Below are 24,683 nucleotides of genomic sequence, written 5' to 3' on the forward strand. Positions count from 1 at the left end.
CTGAATCTGCTCAGCGCAGCAAACCGCAGAGCAACAGATACCACCCGCTCTTTCGTTGCCTGAGTAGGTAAGAAAGACAAACTGTTGGGCAGTGGCTGACACAAACTATTAGAGCTACAGAATAAACAGGCTGCTTCAGGAAGAAAGGTATGTTCCGTTCCCCGATACTTTCACTTGTATTAGTGAATTGTACCCATCTGATTTTGCAGTGCTTTGAATGAAGGTATGTTTTACTGGGGGAAGGTTTGTTACCTGAAGTTCAGCACAAATGATTGCACATCCACAGTTGTTGCCTTTGTTTCACCAGTGTGTGAGTTGGAGAATGAAGCATTTGTGTAGTATGTGTGGGGGAAAATAAAGTTCTAAGAATTTCGTAAATTTGAGTATATTTGGGAGGTGGTAAAGTAAGTAATGACACAAGAGCAAAGGTGCCAAAGTGGCATAGCCTAGGGTGGCTTCAGGACAACTTCTGTGTGCTCTTAAGTCTAGTCACAGGGAAGTAAGCTATAGTGATCTCTTAAATAGCACTTTTAATAATGGACTAGGAGGGAAGATCTTCCCTTTATGTATTTTTTTTTTGTTTTCTTTTGTTCTAATATGTTATTTTTGTGCTTATTGTATGAAGCATAGTTCAGGTTACCCTCGCTAGTTGAGGGTGACTCACTGAAAAACTCATTTATCATTTCTTTTAGAGAATACAATAAAGAGAAGGCAAACCAGGGAACTCGGAGAGAATGTTTCCATTTATCTTTGCGACTAAGCATCCTTTATTTTAAAGTGTTCTTGTATATCTTTGATGAAGCTCTTTAGATCATCTAGCTTTTATCATGAGATAAACGCAACTTTCTGCAGTGTGTGGTGTAGGTTGGGTTGAACCTAGAGAAATCTATTTGTAATTTGAGTTAGGTAGTCTCAGATTTCTGGATTATGAAGCATTTCAGTGTGGGCTGGCTTCTTCACTCGATGGGGACCCTTACTTGTGTTTACAGCATTAGTGTCACCTTACTGTGAATTTATCATTTTTATAGGTCTTGTGCTTTACTGCTTAGATTTTGTGATTCTGTCAGGTCATTCTAATGACAATTTAATATCATTTTCTGCCTTTGTGATTGCATAGCAACAACAGCTTGGAAAAAATAAGCAAAAAGCTACTGTAGGAGGTTGTAATTGTGTTGTTATAACACGTATCTGCTATTGTAAATTTTTGTACTTTGGAAACAAATAGCCTTGTAGAGAGGCTGCGGATCGGAATACAGCCCAGTTTGGTGCTTGTCACACTGATAGTAGAGCAATAGAAGTAGCAGCTCACTTTAACCACAGACAGATGTTAACAACACTGATGTAATACATTGATTCACTTCTTCAAAGAAGAGAGGGGGTGAATGAGGTTGAACTGGGGTTTGTTTTCTTTTCTAAATAGCCAAGTATAAATAAGGCAATCTTCTAGAGGTGGTTGATGGTGACTAATTTAGAGAAACAGTGAGCCAGAGGACAAAGGGAGTTGGATGTCCCTGGCAGCGAAGACATCTGCCTAACATTTGTACGAATTGAGAAATGCAGAGCATCCATATTACTGCAATAATGTCTTGGCAAATCGATTCAGTGTTAAATGAAAGACTGATATATGCTGTAAAGTAAACTAGAAGATTAAGTATTTTCCTGTGGTTTTTACTATTTGTAGTATACTTTGTTGTACTAGTTACTTTCTTACTGCACAGCCCTTTTTCCTCACCAGTCACCACTCAGGAAAAGATACTGTTTGCTAATTCTAAAAACTTGTCAAATTAATAATGTCACTCCATTCTCGGTATAAAATTTTACCATTAGAAGCTTTGCATACTTGATTGTTTCACTTTGTTGTAAACTGCTTGGCTTCTTAAGCCCAATTTAAATACTTTTGCAAGCCATAATGAAGATGCAGATGTCACCTCCGTCCCCCCATCCGTCATCCTGTTTACCTATGACTTTGTCAGGCAAAAATGAAAAAGCCTGTTGCATTTCCCAGGTGTGAATACACTCTCCATTGGAAATGCCTTCCATTACTATGAATGTCCTCAGTTATTTGATGATTTGTCCAAGCATTTCACCAGATCTGTGGAGTTCTGTGCCAGGTCATGCAGGCTAGGTCAAAAAGGAGAATGGGCATGGCTAAACTGTAGGCAGCTCCTCTAATCTGTGCTCTGGGGCAGGGGATGAAATGAAGACTTAATCAAAACTAATTTGCTTCAGTGGTGCTACGTTCTGTGTAATGTGCTGTCTGATAAGCAAGCGTTAGAACAGATCAAAAAGTATGTTTTTAAGAACAGATAAAAAAGAACGTATTTCCTAATTAACGGTTCTGCAGAGCCATCTGGAACCATTAACTGCAGATAGGACTTGTACTTAGTTTCCAAGGTTTCTTTTTAAAGAAGTTTTTCATAATCTGGTACTTAAGTAATTATAATGTTAAAATAAAAATGTATTTCGATTTTATATTGAGACTGCTTGGATGTGCAAAGGCAATTTTTGCAAATACTGATCTGCAAAACTGTTTTCTCCAGGGAACTTCCCAGCCTTGTGGTTGTGTTGCAAATCAGCACATGGCCTAGAGGTCACACCATTTCAATGCAGTACTTCTCATCTGGTGTTCTTGAGACGTTTTATATCATGCACATTTGACAGGAAAGTAAATCTAGCACCTCTGTAAGATTTATAATGGGGTGCTGAAAAGGGTACGTTTGTAATATGAATTCCATGTTATTACACAGATCCTTTGATCAGCTTGTTGGTTTTTTTACTCACACTTGAGGGAACTGTTTGTGTTCAAGTGGGAATTGCATGACTCTAGGTTTGACGCTGATTTTTCACTTTGCTTTGAAGTGCCAGCAGCCTTCTCAAAAGGCTTGATATTCTATTTTAGTAATCAAACGTTAATTTTTGTTACCTGGTGAGAACACAGATGCAAGGGGCAAATTGCATGATAACTAACCTTGAAATATTGTGTTAAACAATTGCATTATAGATCTTGCTTTATGCAGCCAGTCTTACGCAATATTCTTTTTCGTGTGCCTATCAGCAAGTGCTTTAGGATTATTTTTGTTGTTGTTGTTTTGGTTTTTTTTTTTTTTGCTGTTGTTGTTTTTAAGGATCTGTTTATTGTCCTGTGTGTAGATGAACTAAGCAATATAAATTATGAGTGTACACTTTATACCAAGTATATCTGGAAAAGACATACAGACAAGTTGGTATTCTTGAGTGTATATAGTAAATCTTAACCACTAATTTTCTTACCTTCCTTTTTATAAACAAAATATATATGAGCAGCTTTTAGTGAAAATTTGCAAAATGCTTGTGGAAAGAGAGTTTGGAAGTAAGATTTGAGGAAGCATTTTGTTTTCAGGTTGCAAATACCCAAGCATTTTTGATACAAGAACCTGGACTACCGGTAATTTCCCAGCAGACATGTTTCTGTTGTAGCCTTGCTATGTCATGACTGGCTTTTTTTGCAGTTCCCATGGCAACGAGGATTTTTGATCTGCAAAGCAGAATAATGTGTATGGTTTGAGGAGGTATACTTTTTTTTTTTTTTTTTATCACAGAGGAAATCTTGATCCATGAAAACTGATCAGGCACCCTGCTGTTCCCCCCACCCCCCCCATCTCACTCCTTAATAATCTGTGTTTTGCCCATAAGATTACATTTAAATGTGAAATCCTGACAAGAATGCAGTTAATTGTTCTGGTTTTTGACATAGCATAAGAGATGGTGGAAAAATCTGTAAAGGCTTACTGTAGTGATACCATGGAAAACGTGTCATCTTCCAGGTGGAGTCTTGACAAACAGAATTCCACTGTACATGTATACAAATTTTAATGCATATATATTTGTGAGCATTGTGTATGCATATAAGGAGGAACGAGAGTTCAAGTTGCTTAGGATTTGCGTTGGCTTCCGCTAGTGTTTTCTTTGGCTTCGACTGATTTCCAGGATATATTCATAAAATACTTTTCAAATGGACTTACGCATTTTAACTAAAGAATCTCAAAATACTGTACCTGATTCACAAACAAAAAATTTTTAACAGTGGTAATAATTTTGTATGTGTGCCCTGTATCCCTCACATTCTCAAATGAATACATGGGAGCATGGGAACTAAATAATTAACAGGAGAAGCCTCCATAGAGTAACTATGCTTAAGGCATGGGTTGTTTTTTCTAGAGTTTTCTTTGTTCCATTTCTTTTTGAGCTCTCTCTCCAAAAAGAAGCCAATTGAGATTTGTCAAGTTCCCTCCACACCCACTTTGTTTGGTTTTATTTGTTTGGGGTTTTGTGCAACTGGTAAAAAAGAAAATAGACAATATAGTTATTGAAACAAAGAGCATAGGCAAAGGAGGTAATTACCGTTTGTGTTGTAAAAGCCCTCTCAATAGTGCATGTAAGAAAGATATCTTTGTAACACCTGAAAGGCAATTTAGAGATGTATGAAAAACCAATTTGGAAAGTCAAGTCTGCTGCCACTGGCCTGCTGGTTTTCATGTGGTTTGGTCTGGGAGACCTCTCTCCCGCAGTCACCATCACCACACACACAGGTAGGATAATTCTGAAATTGTGAAAAGGAAAAAAAACACTGCACTAATCTCTGCAAGTGAAGCTATTCATCCAAAGACATGCAGTTATGTTGGAGAAGTACTGTGCAGGTGTAGGGCTACCTAGTATTTAGGTAATAACTTCATCCAGACACCTGCTCGTGAAAGATTTTTTCACTAGTGCTATCACCTGTGTATGTCATAGCTCTGACAAAATAACTTCATATACAACAGATAGACATCGACCTTAGCACCCATACCCAGACATAAATACTTGGATAAATATCAGGGTTTTTTCAAGTGAAGCTACAAGTTCTGAAGTTACTGTATTTTTTTTCTCTTCACTTCCTCAGCCTTCTAAGAGATGTACTGAATAGGGGAGGTATGTGTAACTTAGACCTCTGTCACTCTTCTCAAGAACAACTTTCAAGTTGGTTCAGTGCTTATGTTGGAAAAACAGCTTAGAGCCTCCAGTATTGTATCATCCGTAATGCTGCATGTAATCCTGGAGTATACTTATGTTCGGGAATTCAAGAAAATTGAGATATGAAAACTGGAATTTTGAACACAGGGCTGCAAAGATTTATGGCAACAGATAGCATCTGACAGTGTATTGCATAATACTGCCTCCCCCCACAACCTCAGCCTGTTTGTAGGAGCTTGAAGGTTTATTTTGATGTTTGCTTTTTCTGGCTTTGCTTGTAACCCTAGGCAGTGCAGTGTTTCACTGAATAATTTCATAGAGTCATAGAATATCAGGTTGGAAGGGACCTCAAGGATCATGCGGTTCAACCTTTCTTGGGTAGGCATAACCTAGATCAGACGTCCCAGCACCCTGTCCAGCTGAATCTTAAAAGTATCCAATATTGGGGAATTTACCACTTCCCCGAGGAGATTATTGCAGTAGCTGATTGTTCTCATTATGAAAAATTTTCCTCTTATGTCCAGTCAGAATCTCCCCAGGATTAACTTGTGCCCATTATCCGTCATCTTTTCGTTGTGCCCCCTTGTATAAAGGGAGTATCTGTCTTCTTTGTAGCCACCATTTAAATACAGTATTTTGTCCAGTGCTCCCTGAGAATTCAGGAGAAGTGATGGTTTCTAGCTTGGACTTTGTTTGAGAAACGTGTAAAGTTTAGGTGAAGGGATCCCTTAAATGTAGTAAAAGAATAAGAAGAGTTGTGAATTGCAATATCAGATCTATTATTTATGGAGATGATGTGGGGCTGGTGATCCTGCGTGAAGCTGGCTGAATAGGTCAAACAGCTGGCTTCTGCCTCTCTGTTGAGAAACATTAGGAGGAGGGACAATGCAATGACATAATCACTGACCCCAGATTGTTCTCAGCTATAAATCCTCTGGTTGCAGTCTCCACTGTTCCTCAGCATGTGCCGTTCACGTTTAAGGGCTTTTCAGATCATCTCTACCACCATCTGCTACATAATGGAAACAAAACAATTGCGCTGTGTGTGGAGCCAGCTGACTCCCTGAGCAGAGATGGAGGTTTGCAAAATACATCTTGGCTCTGAGAACTTGTTTGTCTGGTTGGTCTCATTGACATACTGTGCACTAGTCACTAGGCTGTTGTAATGGATGAAAAATAAACCAAGGTAGTGACTCACAGGGACATAAAAGTTTCTCAAGCAGGTCAGATACTGCATAAAATATTGTGTGTCCTCATGCTTGTGTGCAAGAAATACTGCATATCCTAATGTCTCTCTAATTAGAAGAAGGGAAAGCCAGTCTGTATGTGAAGTATCTTATCAGCATGAATATATTGGTAAGCGCTTGTCCTGCATGGGCAAAAAAGATAAGCAACGGGGTTTCTTAACTGCAAGTATCACTAGGTGTCAGTGCATGATCACACTGAACCGATGCTGTCAATGAGTTCTTTCAGGATTGTGGTACCTCCCTAATGAAAAGCGATTTTAAAGAAAGTAACTACTTTTGTCTACAGAATGCAGTGTGGTTTAAATTTAAGAACAACTAATGATTAATTCAGTCTTATTTTATAGGAGCAGTCTGATAAAAACGCTGATTTAAAAACAAACCCCACCATGTTTTGTGCTTAATAAAGGTCATTTAAAGACTTCAAATAGCCCCTGTGTTGATCTTTATCTAGCTTTCTTGTCAATATCTGGTGTATTACTGATCAAACACTATGTGATAATGGTGCTGCTCCCAGGTGTGACTAAAATTCCTATTAAGATGAGGAAAAATTACAGTTTTCATAGTGATATGTTATCTGTATCACAAACACATTCTCGTAATTACTTGTAAAACTGTTATTTTCCTTAAGGGATGTAAAAGATCAAGTCTGTAAATGTCAATTGAAATGGAGGAAAATCCAATGAATATAGCTGAAATTTCCTGGATTTCTGTAAGAAAATGTTATTCTCTTGCCATGTTATGTCCCTGGAATGGAGTATCATGTTTATTAGAATATCTTATATTACTTGTATCACAGTAGTACGTTTTTAAAATTATTTTTAAGCTTATTTGAATTCATAATATTTAGTCTAGTGTTAGTGATAGATAACTAGGGAATGTATCTTTTCAACAGAGTGAACAGCATTAATCTAGAAGTTTAAATTGTTACCAAATGGGTATTTTCTGTCTTGTATGTGAAAGTATTCAGTGAGAACTATGCTATTTTGACCTACTAATACAAAGACAGTAATTCACTTGATAAATGAAATATTTGAAATGGCTTTTGTGTACCTTCCAGTTAGTACTGAAATTTCCCTGTTGTATTGTAAACCATAGTACATGGTGAATGGTAAAAATATTTACATGTTACTCTTTTATATCTCATCTATTTACAAGTGAGGCCTTTTTTAGCACTATCCCTGGTACCCTAAGGAAAGTGTTAATACTTGTGCTAAGAGTTAAAAGAAAAAAAAGCTTAATGACAAATACACATTTTTTGATTTATGATGAACGCTATATTGGTAAATATTCAGTGTGCAGTAGAAATACTGATGTGGTTGTTTGATGGGCAACCCTCAGTATTTTCTCTGTTGTTACAGCTGTACAAGAGGGCCATCTTTGGTGCCATCTTTGTTTATTCATGCCACTTAACTGTCAGATAGAAACTATCTGATTGTCAGACAAAGGCATATTTCTTCCGATCTGATGTCCCTACAGTTACATCATGCAGTGACATTTAAGCACTACATCTTTTATCATGGGACCTGCCTGGTCAGATTTTAAGGCAAATTATGATCGAGCTTGTCTAAGAAGGTCCATAAGACATACGGTAGGAAGACTGTAGAGATTAAAAAAAGACCATTGTTCAACATACGCTTTTCCCTTACACAGACATACTGAATATAAACACATATAACAGCTTCTAAATAAAGGAGAGCTTGAGTGGCTTCTTGTTACATATGGCTGGCTGTGTCTTTGAACATTGAATGAAAGCATATTCTCCATCTTTAGTTGCTTGTTAACTTAACCAGAATTGTTATGTACTCACAATGATGCAAAATCAAACAGATTTTGCATCAAACACTGTCTTAAAAAATGTTCCTAAACTAAGGTATAACAATTTATACGAAATGCTGATTTTTCCTTTCAATGACAACTTTGGGATTCTTCCAGGACCTCTTTCCAGCAGCTGATCTATCTGAAAAAAGATCTCTGCCCAGTGACAAAATCTTTATCTTCCCTTGTTTGACGTGTCTTGAGAAATTTGTTTAAAAGAATTTAAGATGCTTGCTTTCTACTGTACTGCTTTCTATTGCTAACTGTGACATTCTGTTGGTATGGTTCCTTTGAAGTTTATGATTCTATAAAGCATTTTCTTGCAGGCCTCCTGCTGCACTGAAGGTGATTAAAAAGGCACTTGCAACTCAGGAAATCAATTTGATGGTTGTCTGCAGCTGCAAGTTTTAAAGTAATGCATACTGTGTTTTTAGCATCGAAAATAGAGCTGGTGTCTCTGCAAAATACAGAAAAAAAAATTCTCTTTGAAACTTGGTCATCACTGGGGCTTCCACCTTGCTGAAATGGACATACTAGCACAGTAGGATGTCTGAATTTCTGAGTTGCTTTAGAGTATAGGCAGCTGTGTGCACAAAGCACTGAACCCTCTTCTGTGGACTGTTTAACGTAATAGATTTTCTCTTTACCAATGATAGACATGTACTTATTTAAAATGGTTGAGAGCATTTCCTAGCAAAGTGAGAGACTTGGTTACTGTTCTTTCCTCTGCCTGAAGGTGTTCAAATCCACCCCTGCATCTTACAGAAATGTGCCATAATTGACAAGCTATAAAATAATTTGGGGAAGATAGTGCTAAACAGGGGTCTGTCTTTTATTTTGGGTGATACTGGGTGAAAAGGGGAATAACACTCTAACTTGATATTAGGCCATTCATTTGTGTGGAAGGATAATATCAGCAGCAGTAGGGAAGAAGCCTGAATACTACCAATAGCAACAATGATGCATGGTGTAAAGGAGGAGCTCCTTCAGTGACTTCTGCGATTAAATTTTACAGAAGTGTATTTTAAAATTTAGTACTTGCATTGGTAGAAATGTAAAAACAGTGTTGTTTTTTGTTTTTGTTTTTTTTTTTTTTTTAACCAGAAAGTAGGTCATGACAAAAATACATGTTTTATGCTTGTATAATGTACTTGAGGACCAGATTCACCATTTGGTCCTTTCTCTTTAATCAGTGGTTGGCATATGGATGTGCAGGAAATCGAAAATCTGATACAGAAGAAGGGTGATTTTCAAATGGGTAAAAAGTTGTGGGGAGAAACACATTAAGGGGACTAGAACACTTTGCATGTGGTAGGAATTAGCATAGTAGCACACAGAGCATGATTGATCCAATATAAATTTAGTTGATTTTTAATTTTATTCTTTGAAAGTTGAGAGATGCCCACAGTACTATCTTGGGATCAGCAGCCAATGTTCAGAGGAAATGTATTTTGATATTATCCCATGTTTTCCCACTTTTCCTATCTGAATTGGATGTTTGTAACTAACTGCAGTATGGCTGCTTAGGCTCAGAATATTTGGCTTCATCCATTTATGTTCTGGACTTTTCTTGCAATGCAGATATCTCAAAGAACTACTGAACACTGTCAAAAAACAAAATATTTATGGTATCTGTTATTTAACAACCTTGCAAGAATATTTCAATACACATACATGCACATCCGATTTCTTCAGTCAAATGTCAAGCATTTCCTCTAAATGCAGGTTTGGTAACAACATCTGTGGGAATCAATTACCGTGCGCATTCCATGTAAACCATGCTTACATTTGAATAGGATCTTTGATCCCATGGTGGAAATATAGGTCTTAATGACTGATTTTGTAGTTTCTTCTTCAATAAAATTATTAATGGTCCTAATGGGGGAGGAGAGAGGGTTTATACTTTGCATGTATGGTCTTTGGTATTTATTAATTATTAATAAAAAAATTAAAGTCTCCAGGCAACCTGAGACACATGACAGCATATTTTTTTAGGTATCTTTATGCATAATTGCCAGCTAGGTCAGAACTGGATCAACTTAAAATCAGCTTAAAGTTTTCATTAAGTTGGTGCATCAGTAGAGGAAAAAGGAATATAAATAAAAGAAGAAACTAGCCTAACCTGCAAAATAAGCAGAGAGAAGAAGAATCCTTATTAAACTTTCAGGTACTCAGCTGTGGTGACTAAGTAAAAATATCATAAGGTGCCTGTCATAGCAGTGAAAAGTGTTATTCCTCCCTGATCTAGCTGTCAGTCTGTGTCTGTATTCCTTCCAAAAGGGTAATACCTTATCTTTTTTCTTACTGTGCTGTGTCAGCATTATGCTCCTCACTGGAGCAGATATGGCTGAACATCACTATTTTTTTTTTTTTTTTTTTTTTGCAGCTAATAAAAACTGGGTTAGTAAACTTGTTCAGGTTTGCTTAATATTTTCTTTCAGTCATGAAGTCTAGATTGTGGTTCAAAAGAAACTTGTTTTTAACATCTGATGTTTTAGGCTTCTGTACTGTTAGTTGTGAGAAGTCAATTGCTGAATTTGGGAAGAACTTACATGACTTAGTTGTTGGTGTGTAAATAAGGAAAATTGGAAATACTTTCCATGCTAGAAAGTACTTTATAAGATAGTCATAGATGAGTTAATGGAATTCCACATATACTTTTGTGCTTTGCTTAGCTTTTTCTGTCATTTATTATACCACTTGTGATTTCACTGAAGGCAGATGACTGTACTCTTGAGCTGATAGAAAAAATATAAATTGATCTTGGAAAGTGGGCGAGAGTCTGAGGAAGTTGAAATTTATGTAACTTTCATTTCTGAGAGATGAAAATTAGTCTGCCTTAAATATGTTATTAAATTTTGCCCGGAGATTTGTCCCCACCTGGCCCTATTTTCATAGAGGTTTCTGGTTTTGTTGTGGTAGGGTCTGTTTATTGTTGTGGTATTGTGTTGGGTTTTTTTTTGTTTTTTGTTTTTTTTGTTTAGTTGGTTTTGTTGTTTGTTTTCCACAAGTATGTATTTATTTATTTATTTATTTTTAAGAGGAAAGGAGAATTTGTTTTAGTTTTGCTTGGGTTTGTTTATCAAAGAGTAAAGAAAAACTCATGTGTTGTAACAGAGGTACTGCAGTACTGTTTCTCTTAGAACTAAGGAAGGAGCTAACTGCTTTTGTCCTGCACAAGAAGTGTAGTCTTCCCACACACACCCACCCCTTTACCCTCCCTTTCTTCCAACAGTTTTTACAGCTCCTTGATAGATAATTCCTACTAAACTAATGTGTATTCAAGTGTCAGATCCACTGACCTATAGACACTTTCTAGCATCCTCATGTGCCATATAAAAAGGGCTCTGTTTGTTACTGTTCTGAACTGGCACAGCTGCTTCAGAGGTGGCACAGCATTCAAGGTTCTATTGAAGAGTAAAAACATATGAATGCTGTGGTAAAGTATCCCTATTCTTCATTCCTGAAGCAGTTTCAATTTTCAAACTAAAGGGTGATGTGTTTTCACTGTGCATCGCCCATGATTATCCAGCTGCTACTCCAACCTAACAGTCATCCCTTTAGGCTTCATTAAATGCAGTCAGTAGGGCATTGAAGCCAATGTACCTTGTTGTTTGGCTTCTGCATTTTAATATGTTGCTATTTCGGACTGTGGAGTCCTGTTTTTCTAAGACTCATGGAAGTTGTATCACACACATCCTATCCAATAGCTTCTCATTAATTAAACCTCAGACTACTGCAATCCTACATGCCTTGAGAGATTCCTAAGGCTAGTAGGTGATGGCATCTGTCCACAATTTGTGAGAAAGAAGCGTCAGTTCTCCATTTGTTTTCAGTCATAAATCGTAAGTAATTTCCTTGCAATGGCAGCAGCTTCAAATTAAGGAAATCTTGGCCTGGATTTCATAGTCGAGCATCAGTGGGTTCCAGTTCTTTTGGCCACACAAGAATTTTCCAGTCAGCTACCCTGAGTGCACACTAGTAAGTCATACATAGTTAATTTGTCACTTTCTTATTTTTTACTCTGTCAGTGTTTACTGTGCTTGGGGACCATGCTTACACATGTCTTAATGAGGCTGGATCCTGAGTTGCCACATGAAATTGGCAGTGGCAGTCAAATGCACGTAGTCTTTTGATGCCTTACAAGCTTGGTCACTCCTTCTTCAAGGATCTTTCCACAGACATGTAGGATGCTGAGAAACAAGGTGTTACAATGTCTCTTTTCATTCAAGAAATCTAGTAGATCTAACCTGTAGAATGTGACATACCTTCCTGGCATCTTGCCAGTAGAACAGTAAATAAGATCCGTATCTCTAGACCATGTGTGAAAAAATCGTTCTGATGTCCTAGTTACAATCTTTCGGGAAAGTGATTATGCTGTAGAAAGTCTGAGTTCTTCCAGTGTTAATCGGCGACGTGATAACTCTTTTGCTCCAGAGCTGGGCAGTAGCCACCATTTTTCTTAGGCAAATGCCTGATCCTGCAGTAAGTTGCCTGGTGCAGATAGGTAACAAATGGGTAACAGTCTCAAATGTCTGCCTGTAGCTTTCACTAAATATCAAGCTCCACCTGTGTCTTCATTAAGCAGAATATTAGACCTGATCTCGGATTTAACAGAAGAGATATACCATAACTGGCTTCTAACAAAGGACTGTGTGATCAAGTATCACAGTTACATAATGTGAGGATTCCTGCTGGGAACCATGCACTGTATGAATGCCTGGGTGGGATAGGGAGTGGAGATTGAGAGAGGTGTTATTACCACTAATCTGAGTTCTTTGAGATACGTAAATTTACAAGGACCCTTTGCCCCTGACCATTGTTTCCCTTTCCTTCTCTCCTACTTGTGAAGATTTGTGTTTCAGAAGAAACTAAAATGGTGCAGAAGGTGCTACCTGGTATCCTAAACATGACAGCAGGCAGAAATCAGCATATCATGTACTCAATGGCAGAAGGAAAAGGTGGTCTAGTCTTGAAGTGGATATACCTGTGAATCATAGGAAACTACAGTTACTGATGAGCTCTCATCCCTATCTCAGTATGTACCTATATTTTCTTTTTCAAAATTTGAAATAAAGGCCATTAGTGGAAAAACTGGATGCAGAATTTAACAAATTAAGGATCCGCTTTAATATTGAATGTTAACAATGTTGCAAGCAGTTTTTAGTATTGATTTAGCTTTAAAGAATTTTAACTCCTCTGAACTCCTCTGTCTTTCACAGAACCATAGAACAGTTAGGGTTGGAAAGGACCTTAAGATCATCTAGTTCTAACCCCCCTGCCATGGGCAGGGACACCCCACACTAAATCATGTCACCCAAGGCTCTGTCCAACCTGGCTTTGAACACCGCCAAGGATGGAGCATTCACAACCTCCCTGGACAATCCATTCCGGTGCCTCACCACCCTCACAGTAAAGAACTTCCTCCTTATATCCAATCTAAACTTCCCCTGTTTAAGTTTTCACCCATTACCCCTTCACTGTCACTACAGTCCCTAATGAACAGTCCCTCCCCAGCATCCTTATAGCCCCCCTTCAGATACTGGAAGGCTCCTATGAGGTCTTCAGGCAGCCTTCTCTTCTCCAGCCTGAACAGCCCCAACTTTCCCAGCCTGTCATCATAGGGGAGGTGCTCCAGTCCCCTGATCATCCTCGTGGCCCTCCTCTGGACTTGTTCCAGCAGTTCCATGTCCTTTTTATGTTGAGGACACCAGAACTGCACACAATACTCCAAGTGAGGTCTCACGAGAGCAGAGTAGAGGGGCAGGATCACCTCCTTCGACCTGCTGGTCACACTCCTTTTGATGCAGCCCAGGATACGGTTGGCTTTCTGGGCTGCGAGTGCACACTGAAGCCGGCTCATGTTCATTTTCTCATCGACCAACACCCCCAAGTCCTTCTCTGCAGGGCTGCTCTGAATCTCTTCTCTGCCCAACCTGTAGCCGTGCCTGGGATTGCTCCGACCCAGGTGTAGGACCTTGCACTTGGCATGGTTAAACTTCATAAGGTTGGCATCAGCCCACCTCACAAGCATGTCAAGGTCCCTCTGGATGGCATCCCTTCCCTCCAACATTATCAACCGAACCACACAGCTTGGTGTCATTGGCAAACTTGCTGAGGGCGCACTCAATCCCACTGTCCATGTCACCGACAAAGATGTTGAAGAAGACCGGTCCCAACACGGATCCCTGAGGGACACCACTCATTACTGGTCTCCAGCCGCACATCAAGCCATTGACCACAACTCTTTGCATGCGGCCATCCAGCCAGTTCTTTATCCACTGAGTGGTCCACCCATCAAATTGATGTCTCTCCAATTCAGAGACAAGGATGTTGTGTGGGACAGTGTCGAACGCTTTGCACAAGTCCAGGTAGATGACGTCAACTGCTCTACCCCTTTAAGTCTTTAAATACTTCATGGTTCTAGAAAGGAAACTGGTTTGTGCACTTAAGAAGTAAGCTTGGACCAGATACGGGATACAATAAAAGAGAGGAAAATAATCTGATAAACCAGAACAGCTGCAAATATTTTTTATATAAAAAAAAAAAAAAAAAAAAAAAAAAAAAGTAAAAAAGCATAAGGCCTAAAGACAAAGATAACTGGACTTCTAAGAGAGCCTACCAAGGAAGGGGAGTTGATCCAACTAGCTCTTCTAAAGGAAGTTGATGACAGCAGATACCATGTCTAGTTTTAGCAGTGTATGTTATGAAATACAAGAGATTTGTTTGAGGTTATTGTTATTTACTAAGCTGTGTCAGTTCATCTTTACAATAAGGGTTGTCTAAAGCCTTAAGATAAACACAGGTTCTATTTGTTTTTTCCAGTATCCCTGAGTGTGGAAGTGAGCATGGTTTAATCATCATCATAAATAATTTATACTGTAGATATTTGTGTGATATCTATGATATGTGATACACACTACATCGCTATATATGTCATACACACTAAAGTGTCATTTTACTTGTCTGCTATGGGTCTGTGCAGCACCTCTCAACTTTTTGTCCACCTTAGCTTATCAGTAACTCTGGAGTGGGAAGTAAAATCTTGATTTATAAGCCTAGGTGTCACAAAGAACTGTGAGTTGCAAGTGAAACCTGAACTGTGATCCACAAATGGTTTGTAATAAACCAAACCAAGTCAGGAACTGCCTTCAGCCCTGATGGCAGAGGTATATAGATTTAGTCAAAGGACCCTGGCAGCCTTGCAGTTTCTTATTTCAATTTACTTATATTCTTTTAATTTACTCGGTCAGTACCATTACAGGGTATGGCAGAGTGGATTACTGAGGTGTGTAATTTGCATATACCTTCTACATTTTTTTTTTTTTATCTGAAGCTTTTGTCAGGAAGGAGGTGATCCTGTAGCATACTATCCTTCCATGAAGGGATTGCCAAAAGAAGCTTCATTCTTTAATTGAAAGAAATACTTAAGTAGCAATAGACATAATCCAGGAAAGGGGAAGTGAAGAATCATCAGGAACCTGCTTCCTGATAAAGTCTTCCTTTTGTCCAGTGTAATAGCTCTGGAGAGAGAAAAAACCAAAACCAAAGCCAACCAAACAAAAAAACCCCTATATTGTAAAGGAGCATTAAGTATAGAGAAGTAAAAGCTGAAATAGCCAAACAGACACAAGCACACCGACTCATCTCTTGAGTCACATCAGGGACTACATACAAATGTGGATTCAAAAAGGATCCATTTTCCCTTTCTCTGTCTCTTTGTATATGTGATTAATTAGTCCAATAATGCCACTTGAAGCCGGAAAGCGCTGTTAAGACTTTGCAGGTGGTGTCTCTGGAAAGCGACATTTGGGTTCAGGTGCCATGCTGAGGAGCAGCCTGGGCAGCTTCGAAACGGCAGGAGAGCCAGAAGCTGAGGGCAGCCCAACAGTACTGACAGGGCAGTACAACAGTTAGGTGGAGGGGTGGCTGCCAGGCTGAGACAGGAGCTGTAGTGAAGAGGTGGGTCTATGGCCAGCCTCTTGGGGTCTGTGTCAAGTAGGTCTCTGGCCAGATCCAGGCATGGCTGTAGCCGAGTGGTAGCATTGCTTGAGCAGGGCCAAGGGCAAGAGGCTGAATTTTAGCGCAGCATCCTAGCAAAGGGTGGGCAAGCGCACAGTGGGGCTGCTTGCTCCCTTGCTCTTCCAAGGACACCAGCTGTGCTGTCTGTAAATTGGCCTTGTGGCCAGGCAGCCAAACCTCACCCTGCAAAGGGGAATGTCCTCAGCGCCCTGATCTATTAGCAGAAGTGAATTTCATATATTTAAAATTCATTTATCAAGCAAATGACTGAATTTTTGGTGTGCAAATTGGAGCAGATTTCACAAGGACTGATGTTATGTAAAATTCTGAAGAAACTGGCGAGTGTAGGTTACAGATTGCACAGACACTGCTCTGCTGGGAAGGCTTGTGTGTGCAGCACTTGTAAAGTGAGGGGGAAACATCAGCCTATTTAATGATGGTAATTTTTTGTAACAAGGCTAATTATGTTTTATTTAGAAACACTGACTGTATTAGAGCTGAATCATTCTAAGACTGTTTTAGGGGTGTTGGGTTTTTTGTTGTTAATAACCTCCTTTTTTTCATAGATTTTGCAGGGTGTTCTGGTTTACTTGTTTGTACTGCCCATTTCTCTGTGATTACTTATTCTGATAGTGCTTCAGGGCTGGAACAATGTTGGACCTTCCATCTGTACTGAAAAGATTTCTATTTAATCCCGTTCTAAGCTACAGTTCAGTATGCCTGTATGTTTCCTTCAGCAGTCAGGCTGCTTGAGAGGTGGAGCCTTAGAGCTCAACTCCCACATTTCTTTTTACAGATAAAAAAGAAAATAAAAGTTGAAGATGTCTTCCAGCCAATTGCTCACCAGGGCAAAATGTCTGGTTAAGTTTTCCTTGGTCTTCCCCACAGTTCCTTTCCACTAAACAAAATGGTATTATCACAGAATCATAGAATAGTTAGGGTTGGAAAGGACCTCAATCTGAAACCTAATAGTTATTTTAGGTTTTTAATGCTTGCAGGAATGGATTTAATTTTTTCCAGGCATCTAGGAAGAGGTTTTATGTTAAACTGAGGTAATTTGATTAAAAAGACACCTGCTTTACTTGTTAAGGCAGAATCTGAATGTTATACACAGGATCCACTGGCAGTTTGTTATAAGACTAACAGCTAATTTTTTTCAGAAGCTAAACCAGCTATTACTTTATACTGAAAGTATGCTAATTGCTATAATCTTGCTGTGGCTAAAGATTGATAGTTCAGTGAAGAGGATAGATGCTCTTAGTTAGAGGAATTCATAGTTAATTTTATTGGAAAGCCATAGCTGAAGATTGAAATTTGTAAACACAAAGGTATTTGTCAGCGTCTGTCGCTTAACATTCTCCGTTCAAGGGGAAATCCTGGACTACAAATGCCTTGGCGTGGCAGTAAACATTACCTCAGCTAAGACTGAGGACTCGTTACTGATTTTAATTTTAATTAAACTGTCGTAAAGTAAACCTGATGCTGTTGTTTTCAACTGAGCGGAAACCTGATTTATGTGGATATAGACAAAATAAAAGTTCCCTGGTCTTGGAAAGCAATTTTTGACTAAAGAGGCTACAAATAATAGCCTGTTTGAAGCACAAAAATTGAAAATGGTTCACCCAGTCATTTTTTGCATTTGAATTTTTATTTAGGTAGAAAGTTTTCTATGGGCGAAGTTCATGCGGTACATTGGATTTTGGCTACTGTGTTATAAATTCAGTAAAATAAATGCATGCACATCAATTACAGGTAGAGCTTTGCATATAAAACTTCAAGAAAAAGTATCTAGGAATTATTCTCTTTCAGGTATTTTATAAATAATGCCTCAAACCGAAAATTTATATAGTAGGAAATTATTGGCATCCATCTCTGATTTATTCTTATTTGCATTGATATTTCAGAGTCTTGCATTCTATAAAAGCACCACTGTTATTTTGATAAACACAAAATTTCCTGAAGAGACAGCAGCACTCTTCACTAAAGATCTGGATGGCTGAGTCAGGCTCAAAGAATGTATACAGGCAATAACTGTGTTCCTACAGCTGTTTGCCTTTTTTCCTTACAACGAGGAGCTGAAAGGGAGAATTGCTATTCACTAGTAGAGCTGAAGGTTATTAATAGAGAGACTTGGTTTTTTTCTTGTCTTTAAATTTTGTCATTACCTTCCAGTACGAGCATCCTTACTGATTACTAAGTAGCTCATTAAAGCTGTTTTTCAGATGTGTTTTTTGTTCTGTTTTCCCATTTTGCTAGCATGCAGATGGGGGTGGGGAGTGGGAAATAAGGGAGAGAGCATGTTCCAGAGGATGCCAGGATGACTTCAGTTATTGGATGACTGTTGTCTGATGGATAGAAAAAGGAGGAGTAAGCCTTTCAGTCTGCACTGACGGAGCTGAAACACAGAAATCCGATTTACAGGTAAGTGTGAAAAAAATTTCTGCTCTGAATAGCTATTCTTGATCCTTGCCACAACATTTTTGGTATAAAAAATGTGCAAGCATCTTCTTTGCTCCTCATTAATGACTTTGAAGCAGCTTTTTAGATTATTGTTTCTCCTGCCTAGGAGGCTTCAGCCGCTGTGAGATCCATAGGCAGTGAAATCATAGGCATGCCTGATGCTATCTGACAACTTTCTCATGTGAGGGTATAGGCATTGCATCTCATTGATGCTGAAGTTGTGCAGTAAGCTGTAGGTCTTTTGTGTGATAGAAATACTTGCTGTTGAAAATAATGTATGCTACCAGCAGGGAAATAGTCCTGGAAGATCTAAAAATGTTTTCTTTGAGTTTGGATAGGAAAAGGTCGTTCAAATTAACTGCTTCTTAAACTGAATGTCTTATTTAGTGTTTAACATATAGTAAGAATGGCTTATCAGAGCAACTCTTAAAATGTTTTTGTGGATTTTTGCATTATTTTTAGGTTTGGAATTAATCTGGTTTATAATTCAGTCATAAAATTATCTTTGTTGTAAAGAAAAAACATGATGCATATAATTGTGTGTGTCAGATAAACCTTGTAGTACCTACAGCAGTTACATACGAGTTCTAATAAGCTATTGAAACAGCTTGTATGAAACATGTTCTGCTGAGTTTATGTGTTATTAGCAGCTATTAGTTCACAGGCCCTGGAGATGGCAAGTAGCAAATAACTGACTTGGTACAGAAAATAGATTTGTTTATACCCTCAGATAATGTGACATGACAGGGCTACAGGCAGAAATCCTGGCACCACTGAAAGAATTGGAGATTTTGATGTTGGCCTCACTGGGGCAAGGATTTCAACATGTCAGCTCTCTATTGACTTATTTATGCATTTTATCATGTAGCAAATAATTGTTGTACTGTATACACGACTCTGTTTTGCCAGTTTGAAGCAGAAATCTGCATTGGAATATGTGAATTGTGATTATCGTTGGTGTGAGAGTATATAGTCATAAAATATATAATTCTAAAATGCTGGAATTTAGTTTTAATGAAGTTCAGAGATTAAAATCAGTACATGCTTATATCCATTTTTGTTTATTCATTGGACGAATTTGCTTAAAGATGACCAAAAATTATTCAAAGGTGGTGTTATTAAAGAAAAACTGGACAAAGTCAACAGAACTCTTACTGAGTATTAGGACTGGAAGAAGCTCTGCCCTCTCCTCCCTTATTTATACACCTTACCAGCTTCAGGTGTCTGGTGTGATGTCCTTTTATCCTGGCTGTTTTTTTTCTGAGAATGGAGCCTGGCATGTTTGCTGAGCAAACAATAAAAAAAAATAAATAATAATGTACAGCAATTGTCAGTTATTCTCAAAATATTCTGTAAGACTGATGATCTGTATCTTTTTAATACTGGAATGTGAACACTGGTAAATAATACTGACTGAAAAATTGATGAGTTGCATCCTACATTTGTTATTTGTAGGGAATGGATATGTATCTGAAAGCATAAGCACAACTGTTAAATTACAATCTCAGATCCATGTATTCCAATCACTTTTCTTTCCGCCCCCCGCAAATGAGAAATACAGCTTAAATCAGCTCCAGTAACAGAGAGGAGTTGATGAAAACAGAGATGTAGTTCCACATGTATTTAAATTATTCTGTCTCCTTGGAAACGCTGCTGCTGCAGATGGATTTGGCTTTTGGTGGCTAAAAATATCTACCGCTTTAATAATGACAGCATGAAAGATACTGGATAAAACTACTGTGTTGTCACTAGTTTTCAAGTTCCCTAATGATTCAGGTATTCTACATGAACTACAAATTTGCATTTTCTGTTCTGTATTGTTCAGCTTCTGCCAGCACTCACCAACATGGTGGAAATGAGATAAGGTCATTAGCCTTGATTGGAGACCCTACTGAGAAAGGAGCATGTGTGTGGCACGTAGGCTAGCCAGACACTTTGAAAGCAGGTAGAAAGCTTGAGGGAGGGAGATGGGTGGAGTTATGGTGCTAGTTTGGGTATGTGTGGTGTAGTATTTGAGGCTTATTCCCAGGGAAGTCTATGACAGGAAGAGTATGCTTAAGCCCTGCCTTTGTAAATTAACAATTTGTAAATAAAAAAATGTCTTTTTTATTTATTGCAGGGTCATTAGTGATAATTTCCTTATCAGTTGTATGTGTAGGTGATTGAAATATCACACAAACCACTTAAAGTCAAATATTAAATTATCTTAAAAAAAAAAAGCCAAAATTTAACTTACTAAAGAACTTGTAAGAAATAGAATTATACAAACAAATTTCATCCTTTAAAGAATTCTTTTCAGTTATGAAAACGTAGCCACTCCTTTTTTTTTTAATCCAGTTCTTTATTATTCGTTCCATATATCACAACTACTTTTGCTGTTAGCTGGTTTTCAGTACAGATGAAAAATACTTCTTTTTTGGGTCTCTTCTTCATTTCCATTGGATGGCTTCCTGCTTGTGCCCAGAAAATGGAACAAATTACAAACATTTCCTCAGTGCTGCATGGTGGGCTATATATTCCTCTCTTATTCTTTTGTTTTGTTTAGCATAGATCAAAATTGCTGGTTAATTTTCAATTATTGAATGAGGTGTTTTTTTCCTGTTCTGCAATGTCTTAGAGAGAACACTAAAGTATTATGAAGTATTGTTACAGATATGAATAAGTAGTCCTCTGCAAATGAATACCAAAACCCATTTTTAGCTGATAACCCAAGTACCAAAGGTCATTTAAAGTAAAAATTGAATACTTGGCTTTGATTAATTGAAATATGAAGTGGGAAAGAATCTGGATTCTTTCATTCGGTAAGAAACTATTGACATATTAATAAGGCATATTATTAAATGGAGTATGAAAACTTTTCTATGAGGACGATAAAATCTAATCATAGCCTTCTTATTCAGAATAATTTGTTTTGTATTAAGATGAGCAAGCTGTAGTTACTTTAATTTTAAACCCGCTTTCCTATAGCATGTAATTTCAGATTCTGAAGAAATAATAAATCTAAACATTGTTTGAGAAAGTAAAGGTGTGATGATAAGATGCTGGAAGTAGCATCTGTGTGTTTTACAGCAGCAGTCAAGTTGTGCTAATTTGATATAAATCCTTTGATTTCTGGATATAGCAGCAGATGTTCTCATCCATTGAAAATAGTAATGAGGTTTGTTTATCTGTCATGATGTCTAGGTTGTGCAAGATACTGATGATAGCACAGAAAATACTGCTTTTTTACAAAACCCAAAACTATCCATTAGTCTTATTTCTAAACTTTAATCCCCTAAAGTTAGGTATTTTGACCTTGTCACTCATAATTAGCGCCATTATTGTCAATGATTATGGCAAGAGCGAGGTATGAAGGATTTTGTCCACTGTTATCTAAAATTTGCACCTACACTGTGTGCTGTCCCTGAGATACATTCACACACCTCTCCATATATAAACCGTGGAGCTGGAAGAGTTTTCTCCTGTCCTTTTAGGTAAAAGAGGTAAACCTAGTTCAGAGTTAGTGTTGCAAGTATGTTCCAGTACATTTTTGTGTCACAAATTTGTACAGTACTTTTCAGAGCTCAGATGTTCTGATTTTGGGGGTGTTCAGGGGTTTTGTGTGTTTGTTTGGTTGTGATTTTTTTTTTGTTGTTGTTGTTGTTCTTGTTTTGAAACTCTGTAAACACTACAGATTTTGGTGGAAAGAATGGCTAATCTTATGTCAAGATGCAGAGCTCATGGGGCAGAAGGGGAGAGCTGTTGAATTCATGTGCTCTCTGCTGGCTTTGGCAAGGGTGAATGAACAGCCAGTCTATGTGTTAAATAGCATGCAACAGGGAGCTAAGTATCATGTATCAGGGCTGTAGAGGTGTGAAAGCCCCTTTGGCCTGTAGCAGTCTTGACCATGATGTGCTTTGGCAGGAGCATACGGACATATACAAGAGAGCCTACCTGCCATGTTGTGTAGTTCCTCTGTAGGCAGTGCACAAGATTGATGATCATGAAAGAACAGTGTGGAAGATCAGTGCTGAAATAGTAGGTAGACATTTCACAGTGCCAATTAGAATTGCTATCTGGGCTAATCTGGGCAAAATTTATATTACATACCACTTATTTCCAGCACTCTGTAAGTTGATGGCATTTCCAATTGCCACTCCAGAGCTGAACCCTACTGCCATTCTTGTAGCTGGGAGCAGAATAATGCAAAGCCACTGTACCAGAAACATGTGGAAAACACTACTGCAACTCTCAGAACCTCACTCCAGTTGAGGAGGGGCAAAGCAAGCCAAATGTTGTCTGTGCTTTTGCAAAGAGGTGTAGTAAAGATGTGTTGTTAGTATGCCATCTTCCATATAGCAGATGGAGAGGTTCTCCCCATCACCTGCATGCTCACTCTTCTCTAAAAGGCTGTGTATCTATAGAAGTCAGTGGAACTGGTGGCACTTTTTCTGTTTTTACATTCAATTTCTGTGAAGAACTGTGGCTTCTCCTGGCCAGAGCTGTGCTGCAAGCAGTCCTGCAAGACAGTCTAAGAAGTCCTTTCTGGGAGCCCACATACAAACTTCAAAATTTCTTCTGGGATACAGATACTTCTGTTGTGGATGTTAAATACATTTAACTGTCTTTATTATTTTTTTTTTTTGTTTGTTCTTCAAACAGAAGCAAGAGAAAATCTTCCACAGATATTTTGGATTAAGACATTTTAATTAATGAAATTTCATCATCAAAGCTTAAAATCCAGAAGTGTCCAATACCAGGTCTTCAGCAGTGTTACTCAAAGACTTTGGGAAGGACTTCATGCTGGGCCCTGCTAAAAGTGTCCTAGATAACCTAGAGGTTAGGCATTATGAACGTGAGTTTGTGACTCAGCTTCAGCACGGCTCTTCTCCAGAATCGCCTGTTTGCCTCTAGGACTCGGTGTCATTTATGCGTCTTCCACTCTAGTAGAAACATTCCTTGCTGCAGCAAGGTTACAGAATTGTTATAAATGAAACATAAGCTCAAACTAAACAGCTTTTGTGGGCAAATCCTGCCTTGACAGGAAAGCTTTCTTCCTGAATGCCTCTGAATTCCCCTCTGTCAGGTTGTGCCTTTGTCATTGGAGACCTAAATTCTAAGCTCCTGGCTGCCTAGTTGAATTATTACTGCCTCTTACTTGTCTCATTTTGCTCTGTGGGAAGCATGCTGAGAGAAGACTTAGAAGAACTAGGCTAGAATTTTCTTCTGTTGGCTGAATTATACAAGCATTCCGTTTAACAGTTGGTACCGCTTGATGTAGCTAAGAATTGAACTTGGGCATCAGAAGGCCGTTTCACTGCCACTGATATGTGGGAGTCCTGTATTTGGATGATGGAGAGGAGGATATTTACATGCTTGGTGCCTGAAGGATCTTATGAGATACTTTTGGGAGAACTAAGGGAGCTAGATCTACCACCATTGCATCTGTACTACATGTAGAGACAGGAGGTGAGCATATGCCAACATCCTTTTTGCATTCAAAATTCATTGCCAGTGGAGCTAGTTGGCATGTGTTAGAGCGTAGAACAATGAGTAGGCAGTCTAGAAGATTAGTGGATTAATACTCAAGTGTGAAATCAGGAGTTCTGTAAAGTAATGGTATAGAAACCCTGCAAAGAGCGAACTTGGCAGAATTTGGCTTGCAAAGCCAGAACAGATTCCCCAAGTTGAATTGTGCAAAATCCGGCAGGTTTTACTTAGAGCTATGGATTTAGCTAGACTGAAGCAGGCAAGCAGAGCAAGACTTTTCCTGGTTTATGTCTGTGTAACTTGACCACTGCTGTAGGCACAAATTTATGAGTAAGATTATACTGCTGGTATTCCCTGTGCCTATGCAGACCAGTCTCTTAAGTGGAATTAGCTTGCTATATGCTTTTAATTTTTACAGAGTGTAGTAGTGAAACTATCACAAGCCTACCTCTGGCAACTGGTGCTTGTGATTAGAGCTGCCAAATAACAGCAAAACATGTATTGCAAACATTAATTTGAATTCTGAACAGCTGTTTGATTCATGTTCATGTACCTCTGTTGTTCACTGTTTGCAAGCATTCATGCAAATGGCTTTTTGTCTGCATTAATGTAGTCCTTTACATGAATAGTCATTTTCACAAGCAAGTAATATTCTTTGTGTGAGTGATGTTGTCACTGTAG

The 24,683-nt window shown here is 38.4% G+C and overlaps 2 protein-coding genes across 3 annotated transcripts in view; one reads left to right on the forward strand and one right to left on the reverse strand.

Moving 5' to 3' along the window:
* LOC308222547 (sodium channel protein type 2 subunit alpha) overlaps positions 1 to 24,683 on the reverse strand; it is a gene marked incomplete at both ends in the record, with an annotated part of 422,596 nt that overhangs the window by 169,325 nt on the left and 228,588 nt on the right. The gene's annotated exons all lie outside the window — the stretch shown is intronic.
* Positions 18,435 to 24,683, forward strand: part of CSRNP3 (cysteine and serine rich nuclear protein 3) — a gene marked incomplete at its 3' end in the record, with an annotated part of 81,000 nt that continues 74,751 nt past the window's right edge. The window contains exon 1 of the mRNA XM_080621514.1: positions 18,435 to 18,498. The remainder of the gene's footprint in view (positions 18,499 to 24,683) is intronic.

Source organism: Psittacula echo, assembly GCF_963264785.1.
Source record: "Psittacula echo genome assembly, chromosome: 6".
Classification (NCBI taxonomy): domain Eukaryota; kingdom Metazoa; phylum Chordata; class Aves; order Psittaciformes; family Psittacidae; genus Psittacula; species Psittacula echo.